The 10,263-nt window shown below is 47.9% G+C and overlaps 2 long non-coding RNA genes across 2 annotated transcripts; one reads left to right on the forward strand and one right to left on the reverse strand.

Moving 5' to 3' along the window:
* The first annotated feature begins 156 nt into the window (after positions 1-156).
* Positions 157-4,564, forward strand: LOC123353865. Its single transcript, XR_006574576.1, has 3 exons — positions 157-307; positions 3,687-3,854; positions 4,470-4,564. It is a non-coding gene; the product is annotated as an uncharacterized LOC123353865 (long non-coding RNA).
* Positions 4,379-10,262, reverse strand: LOC123353863. Its single transcript, XR_006574574.1, has 3 exons — positions 10,132-10,262; positions 6,183-6,304; positions 4,379-4,750 (listed from the first exon to the last, which is right to left on the reverse strand). It is a non-coding gene; the product is annotated as an uncharacterized LOC123353863 (long non-coding RNA).
* Position 10,263: the final 1 nt, after the last annotated feature.

Consider the following 10,263-nt stretch of genomic DNA (forward strand, 5'->3'; position numbering starts at 1 on the left):
GTCCCAGAGACCAGACAATTCTGGTGCTTGTAGTTTGCCAGTTGCTAATGTGTGGTTGGAAAAGGGTGTAGCAACTCTGTCTAATCAGGGTGATACCCTAGCCAGGCCATAAGGAGAGCATGAAGGTGATTTAATTGTGTTACCTACTAACAGTTTGACAACTTGTAGCAAGAAGGAAAAGATTCCTGAACTTGTTCATGGCCAAGGGAAGGAGAATGCTTCTAACCTGTTATCTAGAAAGTCTATAAGTTTGCCTGAAAAGGAATTGTGTAGGAATCTGCCTGATGGTCCAGAGGTGATTCTGAATGTAAGTGAGACCCAGCAAGAGTCTGTGGTTGCTCAGGAAAGTGTTTCCTTTAGAGCAAGCCCTAGGTGAAGCAGGGAAGGGCAGAATTTCTGAGAGGGGTGAATTGCTGCTTAGAGAAGCTCCTAGGGAAAGGAATCCTCATGGTAACCTGTGGAAGCAGTTTACTGCAACTGAAGGGTGTGAACGTGATTTAATCAAGGAAGTTTCAGTTCCTAACAGCCAGAAATTTTCTGTTGTGAATGGATCCACTGATGTTCCCTTTGAAAGATCCAGTGTGGGTAGCTTTGAAAAGATCTCAGATGGAGTAGAAGCAGTTAAGGAAGTTGAGCAGCCTTATAACCAAGTGGCTGGGTTTGACCAGCTTGTTGGGAAGACAATGGTGTTGGAACAGGAATGTCTCCATGCTGATTCTGTGAGTGAGCAGTCTGTGCTTCGGGGTCTGAGGACAGATTTGGTTACTGGTGTTTCAGAGCAAAACAGTTTTATGGCTGAATGCTTCTGGATGCAGGGGAGAGCAAGCAAACTCTCACCCTCAGACCCTTTGGATTTGTGTGGTATCTCTGTAAGACAGAGTCCAGCCTTGGAATCGGTAGCAGCTAAGAAGTTAAAAGCTAGTGTTTGTGTTGATGCAGATTACCTGGCTGGCAGGGAAAAGAAAGACTTGCTAATAGCTGTTAGCACAGAGAGCCCACCCCATCAGCCAGTGACTTCTGTTAGGCAAAAGCAGATCCAATCCCCTGTGGTTCAAACTAAGTTTTACCTTGAGTTTGTAAAGAGATTCAATCATGTTATTGATCATGACTTTGATAAACCATTTCTGTTACACTGGTGTGGCTTCTAATCCAACAGTAGCTGTAGTGGGACAGACCCAAGGATGGGGAGCACTTGGGATGCAGTCAGCGATGTTTGTGTCATCCCTTCCTGCATCAATTTTGCGTTGGGGATGTGACGTTATTGATATAAACTGGGACCATATAGAACAGGGTTTGCAACCAAGGTCCTGTGGTGGCACCAAATCTTATGTAAAGGGGGTCATATAAGGTGTCTAAGACCTGGTTATGGGCTGCTGGTTATGATTATGCTGTCTATATGTATGTATCATTTTGTAGTTGAAGTTATAACCAGTGATGAGCTGCCAAAATATTAACAACCGGTTCCCTCCTCCTCACCCCATGAGGGGGTCATGCCCCCCCGGGGACTCCTGCCCCATCCAACCTCCCCATGTTCCTTGACAGCCCCCCCCACCCAGGACCCGTGCCCTATCCACCCCCCTTCCCTGTCCCCTGACTGCCCCTTGCCACCCCATCCAACCCCTTCTCTCATTCCTGATGACACCCTGGGACCCCTACCCCATCCAACCACCCCTTCTCTCTCTCCCCTGACTGTCCCTGGAATCCCTACCCCTAACTGCCCCCCTGGGACCCTTGCCCCCGTTCAATCCCTCTGTTCTCTGCCCTCTGACTGCTCCGACACTAATCCACCCGCCCCCCAACTCCCCTGCCTTCTATCCAACACGCCCTCCCTGCTCCCTTACCGTGCTGCCTGGAGGCGGGGGCCCAGCTGGGCTGGGACCGGAGCCGCCCAGCCAAGGTCCCGGCCGGACCCGGGGTTCCGGGCAGGAGCCGCGCCGCGCTGCCTGGCGAGGTCGCAGCTGGACCCGGAGAGCAGGAGCCGCGCCGCCCGGCCCCAGGGTCCAGCCGCGACCTCGCCGGGTGGCACCTGGAGCCCTCCTCCCGCTGGCGCCCCCGGCCCCAGCTCACCTGGTGGAAGCCGCTGCTTCCTTCTCAGCCCTCCCAGGCTTCCCGCGCGAACAGCTGATTCGCAGGAAGCTGGGAAGGGGGAGGAGAAGCCTCGGGAGCGTTCAGGGGAGGAGGCAGAGGCGGAGTGAGGTGAGCTGGGGCTGGGGGAAGGGTAGGGAGCTGCTAGAGCATTTGTTAAATTTAAAAGCCCTTTTGCAACTAGTTGTCCTTCCAGAAACAACCGGTTCTAAACAGGCTTCTAAATTTAACAACCAGTTCTCGCGAACCGGTGCGAACCGGCTGCAGCTCACCACTGACTGTAATGTATCAGAGGGGTAGCCGTGTTAGTCTGGATCTGTAAAAGCAACAAAGAATCCTGTGGCACCTTATAGACTAACAGACGTTTTGCAGCATGAGCTTTCGTGGGTGAATACCCACTTCTTCCCTTGCATCTGAAGAAGTGGGTATTCACCCACGAAAGCTCATGCTGCAAAACGTCTGTTAGTCTATAAGGTGCCACAGGATTCTTTGTTGCTTTTACTGACTGTAATATGGTTTTTCAAATAGCACACCAAGTGAAGGCTGGGTTCAGTAAGAGGCACATCTTTAAAATAATGCAAGTAGATGGAATCAGGTAGTATAGATACTGCTGAGCCAATGTCCAACATTAGCTGAATAGAGTGTGATTTGCCTGAGGGTATGGCAGATATCTGGTGGTGTCAGTGAAGGCCCAGCTGGTTATTATGGCTAACGAAGCCCCAAAACTGTGGAGAATTTAGGAACCCTTTTCCTGGAAATTTCACCCCCATATTTCTGCTGTTTGCTCCCCTCTAAATGGGGCTTTTTGGTGAAATCCAACAAAGTGGCCGTTTGTCCCTCATACCCGTGGATATCTGCCCTGTGCAATGCCAAGGCATGGGGAGCTCAGAAGCTCCTGTTCCCCAGCAACACACATGGCAAGGGCGGGGTGGGGTATGTTTTCTGTCAGATGAGTCCACGTGCCCAGACAAATGGGGAAGCTTTGCCTTTGGTTACAAATATTGTCACTCCCTGCCCCCTAGCAAGCAAGTAAGGAGCATGGGCCCAAGGGACCAAATAAGACATGACTTAACCAAGGTTGCTCACAACACAGGCAGCAGCAGAGCTGGGACTAGAACCCAGGAGTCCTGGCTCCCAACAAACCTCCTCCCGCTCCAAGTCCCAGATCTTGGATTAGAACCCAGGAGTCCTGGCTCCCAGCCACCCCTCCCCAGCTCTAACCACTAGTCCTCTCCCAGAGCTGGGAATAGACCCCAAGACTCCTGGCTCCCAGCTCCCACACTTCCATAGGGAACCTACCGGTAGCTGGGGCTAGCTCTATGCATGGCCCAAGGAAACTGGTGCCCAGCAATGCCAGGCTGGGCTAGGAGAGGGTACTCAGGAGCTGAGCACAGCTCAGTGAGTGGATGGGGGTGTTCCCCAACTCCGCAGAGGGGTGTCTCAGGGTGAGGTTGCAGGACAAAGCCAAGGCACTGGGAGCTGCTGGCCCATTTTGGGAGGGGGAGGGGATGTACCTGGATCTGGCTTTTGTGTCCCATCTCTGTTGGATCAACACCTCCCCTGCCTCAGTTTCCCTTCTGTTTACATGTTTTCCCCCACAGGGAAGAAGCTAGTCAGGACTGGCACATTGGAAACAGGGACCGATCCTGGCTCCAGCGCCTGCCTGTCCCGGGCTTGGAGGCATGGCAGGGTCGCCGAGGATGGATGAGGAGCCCTCCCCATCGGGCGGCCGGCTGGACAATGGCTCTTGGACACCACGTATTTTAATTGTGAGAGTTTCTTAAGAGAAGAGGAAATGTGTGTTTAGATGTTGCTTGTAATTATTAGAACTGGGAGCACTGGCTGCTGGGAGTCTGAAAGGACAGGAAACAGGAAGGCGGGGGGAGGAGTTGAAGAGGCTGAGTGAGAGTTACAGAGGGTGCAGCAGCAGCTTGGTAGAGGTTTCCACTTTCAAAATAAAGCCCTGTGAAGTTTGTTAGTACCTTGCCTGGTTACTATGACACAAAGGCAGCACTTGCAAAGGGAGGAAACACACACATCTGTAACATTTACCCTCCTGCATGGCCAGCCTTTTCTGGGGAGGCTTAGCCCCCCCAGCCTCTTATCTGTGCCACCTACGGCTGTGCTGCAGTAAGGTCTGTAGTGTAGCCATGGCCTTACGCAGCACAGCTAACTGCAGGATGGAACAGATCGTTGCACAAGTAGTTAACACATATTTCAAGGGAGCATTCAAGGTGAAGCGGTCTGTTAATGCCCCTCTAGTCAAAGGGAGGAAAGGTGGCAGGGAGGGGGGTTATAAATTATTGCAATAAGCCATAAATCCAGTATCTTCATTCAGCCCATGGTTTTTAGGTGTGGAAGAATAACGCAGTCTTCACTCTTAGGTTGGTTGCAACATGTCAGAGGCAGTTCATTCTCAAGCATTATTGAAAGGGGGAGAGTGCACAACAGCAGGGATCCCAAAAGATAAACAAGGAAGGCAAGTATTTATACCTTTTTGTTACATACAGTAATGATCAACAACTGCATTTTGTTTATACATCTTCCTTTCTGAGATCTTCCTTTTTCTCAGCAATTTCTGCTACAGTCTGCATTCTAGTCTTAGCTTACACAAGTTCGAAAAACAGCATCTCTTGCAGTTCTTTTCCACTTCAGCCTGGCTTCCCTAATATAAATACAGAGAAATGTGTACACATAACCTGACCCCCAAACAAACCAAAAATCAAAGCCCTACCAAAACAAAACTGCACACACAATTCTCCCCATGAGAAGAGGATGAGAGAGAATGAACTGGACATGATAAATGTTATTTGCAATCATGTTGTAGCCGGGTCATTCCTAGGATATTAGAGAGGCAAGGTGGGTGAGGTATAGGGTGACCAGATAGTAAGTATGAAAAAATCGGGATGGGAGTGGGGTGGGATTGATAGGCACCTAAACCCCAAATATCTGAACCGTCTCTATAAAATTAGGACATCTGGTCACTCTAGCTGAGGTAATATCTTCTGTTGGACCAACTTCTGTTGGTGAAAGAAATAATCTTTCAAGGACCTGAAGAACTCTGCAGTTCTTTCACCGACAGAAGTTAGTCTAATAAAAGATATTACCATGACAGATGTTAGTCATATCATTAATATACTAGGGCAGGGGCGGGCAAACTTTTTGGCCTGAGGGCCGCATCGGGTTTCGTAAATTGTATGGAGGGCCGGTTAGGGGAGGGGGTCATGGCCCAGCCCCCACCTCCTATCTACCACCCCCCCCCCGGCCAGGACTCCTGCCCCATCCAACTGCCCCATTCCCTGATGGTCCCTCTGGGACCCCTGCCCCATCCACACACACCTGCTCCCTGTCCCCTGACTGCCCCTGGGCCCCTGCCGCCCCATCCAACCCCTCCTCTCATTCCTGACGGCCCTCCCGGGACCCCTGCCCCATCCACACCCCTTCTCCCTGTCCCCGACTGCCCCCAGAACCCCTGCCCCTCACTGCCCCCTGCCACCCCACCCAACCCCCCTCCTTCCTGACTACCCCCCGGGACCCCTGCCCCATCCACCCACCCCTTCTCCCTGTCCCCGACTGCCCCCAGAACCCCTGCCCCTCACTGCCCCCTGCCACCCCATCCAACCCCCCTCCTTCCTGACTATCCCCCGGGACCCCTGCCCCCATTCAACCCCCTGTTCCCCCCAACCCCTATCCACACCCCCGCCCCCTGACCACCACCCCGGACTCTCCTGCCCTCTATCCAACCCACCCTGCTCCCTGCCTCCTTACCGTGCTGCCTGGAGCACCAGTGGCTGGCAGTGTTACAGCCGCGCCACCCGGCTGGAGCCGGGACATGCCACCACCGCCACCGCGCAGCTCAGAGCACTGGGTCAGGCCGGGCTCTGCAGCTGCACTGCCCAAGGAGCTCACAGCAGAGCCTTGTGCCGGCTCCGGCAGTGGAGCGAGCGAGCGAGCTGAGGCTGTGGGCGAGGGGGAACAGTGTGGGAGGGGCCGGGGGCGAGCATCTCGGGCTAGAAGCTCGGGGGCTCAGCAGGACGGTCCCGCGGGTCGGATGTGGCCTGCAGGCCATAGTTTGCCCACCCCTGTTCTACACTCACTTGCTATCTTGCGTTTCTTCGGTGCTGCCATTTCTGGTGACTCGTGGTAACTATTTTTCTTTGCTTAATTTTGTTTAGTGGAGAAGCACCTTTTCTGTGACTGGCTCCATCTAGTGTTGAAACTGAGAAGTGCAACAGAGTTGAGCTCAAGCGCCATGTGCGGGCCATATTCAATTATATTTTCAGAATTTGCTGCGGGCCAATAAAAACTGACCCGCGGGCCGCAGTTGGCCCGCGGGCCGTAGTTTGGACACCCCTGTACTAGGGGAAGCTGCTCAGATACTGCATTGACGATAACAGGATAAAAACCTATATAGAATACAGTGAAGGAGAAAAAGAGACTCTTTCTGAGATTATCCTTTTCCCCAGTGATCCTATTTGCTAACAAGTAGATACATTCTTAGTGCTGTTGTGGCTTTGTGCAGAAGCGTGAATTGTCTCAGTAGATTCTGATGTATTTTATCCTTTAGGCAAAGATATCTTTAAAAAGGGACTATAAATAAGACCTTATGCAAATCCGCACCACTAGGTGGAAGCAGATATTTTGAGTTGTCATTTATTGAGAAACTATTTCAAAAAGCGCAGTAATGTTCTTGGAATTCTGCTTTCAGCCATAAGGCACAAAGCTAAGCGGAGTCATCTATAGAGTGCTGGATCTTTAATTTTTTTTCCATAAAAAACCTGCTTAAATTCCCTTTAATAAATTGTGTTACCTTCACTCTCCTATTTGTCTGTGCTGTGACAGAAAAATAGAATTGTCTTTTAATAATGGCTTTTATTTGAAGCAGAGAGCTAGAAAACATTTTTGTCAAATGTGTTGAAGAAGAAAATCTCTCTAGAAATGCAAATTATTATTATTGTTGTTATTGGGTAAATTCTACAGTCCTTGCTCAGATCCTAAGAGGTACTTAGGCTCCTAGCTCCCATTGGTTTCAGCAGAAGTTAGGAGTCTAATTACCTTTGAGGATCTGGGTCTCATACCCTACTCAGACAAAACTTTGACTAACTTTAATTCAACCTAGCACTGAGTTGGGTTACGCCCAGTATCTTACTGTACATTGTACAGAAGCTTCTTGTTAGCAGGAGTTAATCTGCTGGCTATTTTTGCAGTAATGCATTTTCTGTATTTACCACCCTTGTTTTCTTGCATCCTCAGACATTTTGGGCCTTGTACATAATGTGTATAAATGGAATATTTATCATCCTCTCTGACTGTAATGTGTTGAAGTGATGGTGTCTTGTCAAGCTGCATTCAATATGGATTGACCTGTTGATCCTCATTAGTGAGAGAAGTATATGAATTACAAGCCCAAGACCTGCTACGGGCAGTATCCCACTGCTCATTGCTGCAGCTCAACTTGCACTGCTGCAGAACAGTGTGTGTGTGTGTGTGTGTGTGTGTGTACAAGGCTTGTGTTGTTCAAACCTGGCCCCCTGTAAACACTCAGAGTCAACCTATGATCCAGCTCTTGTAAAATGCAGCCAATTAACACCACAGTGACCATGGGTGTAAAGCTGTGGTCTCCTTTTGAGGGTCTACTGTTGCCCAAGATCTAAGTCAAGCTGAGGCAGTGTTTGGGGGGTGATGTGCTAATTTCTGAGCTCCTTGATGCCTGCACAGTGTTTGTCATGGCTTTGCCACACATAATGTTGTTCTGTTATTGATCTTAATTTGTTCTGTGGCATTACATGCATGAACACTCTTCCTATCACTGGTCCATGTGTAGTGGATTTATATGTGGATGTCTTGCCCTGATGTTAACAGCTGCAATGAACAAGCGTTATTACAATTACCCATGCTCCTACACAATGCTGCATTCTTGAAAGGCTGAAGTTTATGGAGCCAGGTGTAGATAGTGAGGAGTGCATAACATAAGGACAGAGACAGGCAAATTCTCTGTGCTGACCATGTCCTTAGCTTCTTACAGAATGGCTTCCTGTTTGTGCACTGACTCACCAACCTTATGAGAAGAGCTTAAAACTAAGTTCAGAGGGGGCAGGTCAAAAAAGGCACCAGGTAAAAAAAGGTGACCTTAATAGAGGACTAGATGTTTGGGGAAAAGCAGATGTGGAAAATTGTAGTAGAATTATAGGAGTAACAAAAGGGAAATCCATGGGGGTATCTGCTTAACATCTTAGCTGTCTATACACAAATGGAAGGAGTAATAATAATGAGGAATAAACAGTAAAATCTGGGAGTTTTAGTACATAAGTCATAACTGAGCTTAACTGGCATCACAGATACTTGATGGGCTAAATCTCATGACTGGAATATTGGTATAGAGGGTAAAGGTAATAATTGGAGATGTACCAATCTCCTAGAACTAGAAGGGACCTTGAAAGGTCATGGAGTCCACCCCCCTGCCTTCACTAGCAGGACCAATTGTTGCCCCAGATCCTTAAGTGGCTCCCTCAAGGATTGAACTCACAACCCTGGGTTTAGCAGGCCAATGCTCAAACCACTGAGCTATGCCTCCCTCCCACTATAGCTTGGTCAGGAAGGACAGGCAGGAAAAAAAAGAGAGGACATATTGCATTGTACACTTGTTCTGAGGTCCAGAAGGAGGTGAGAAGCAGACCAGTTGAAAGTCTCTGAGTAAAGATAAGAGGGGAAAAAAACAGGGGTGATGTCCTGGTAGGGGTCTATTACAGACCACCAAATCAGGAAGAGGAGGGAGATGAAGCATTTCTAGAACAAAACCCAGAAATATTCAAAACACAAATCCTGATGATAATAATGGGGGATTTTACCTACCTAGACAGCTGTTAAGAAAGAAATATGGCAAAAAACAAAATTATCCAGTAAGTTCCTGGAATGTACTGGGGACAATGCTTTGTTTCAGAAAATGGAGGTAGTAACCTGAGGGACAACCATTTTAGACTTGATTCTGACCAACAGGGAGGAGCTGGTTGTGAATGTGAAGGTGGAAGGTGATTTGGGTGAAAGTGATCATGAATGATAGATTTCATGATTCTAAGGAAAGGAAGGAGTGAGAATGACTGAAGAAGGACTACAAAAAGCACATTTCAATATACTCAGAGAATTGGTAGGTAGCCACCCATAAGGAAAATATCTAAGGCATAAAGGAGTTCAGGGAAGCTGGCAGTTTCTCATGGAGACAATATTAAAGGCACAACTGCCAATCCAAAGGAAAGATAGGAAGAATAGTAAGTTTTTTAATGAGCTGAAAATCAAAAAGAAATCCTACAAAATGTGAAACGGACGACTTACTAAGGAGGAGGAGAAAAGAATAGCATATATGTGTAAGGATAAAATCAGAAAGGGTAAGGCACAAAATCAGTTATACATAGCAAGGGACAAATGTAATTGGAATTCTTTTTCCATATGGTTTACTGCAAAGTGTGTCATCACTCTGAATGCTTTAAAGGCAGCATAACTTCCAAAATCAAGAGTTGGCTCTACATATGGCCCTACATATGACACTACACTGTATCAAACACAATAAAAATTAATGTAGTTGATTTGTTTGGCAGGACATGGAAATTAAGTATACATTTCAATTCATTGTAAAAGAATATAAAATCAATATTTGTAATACAGTTCAATAAGGTTTCATCAGGCTTTTTGATCAACCAAATTAAAAAGCAAAGGAAACCACCCAACAACCTTGGGTGCATTCTCCAAGGCAGTTTCTTCTCTTTCTTTGTTTGGTGCTTTTATTTTATATAAATTCAACCAGGAGCAGATTTTCAGGTAAAACCAATATTGGAAAGTGGGGTAAACAGAGAGGGACCAAACCAAAATTCAAAATGATGCTGAGAGAATGAGAAATTCTACACTGGAGCAAATGTAGCCTCCTATTGAACTGCTTACATGTATGGGCCCAGATATTGAAATGTATTTAGGTTCCTAAAAGCTACTGATTTCAGTGTGAGTTAGGAGCCTAAATACCTTTGAGGATCTTGTCCATGTAATTACAGCACATACCTGGTCAGCAGGAGATTATGTGGTATGCTACAGTCACATTGATGTCATAATAGTGCTTGCATAATCTGAACTGGCTATCCTGGCCATGACAGACTGAGAGGCCAGCTGCCTATCAGTACAGGAGCTCTTTGG

This window comes from Mauremys mutica, chromosome 20 (genome assembly GCF_020497125.1).
Source record: "Mauremys mutica isolate MM-2020 ecotype Southern chromosome 20, ASM2049712v1, whole genome shotgun sequence".
NCBI classification, from domain to species: Eukaryota; Metazoa; Chordata; order Testudines; family Geoemydidae; genus Mauremys; species Mauremys mutica.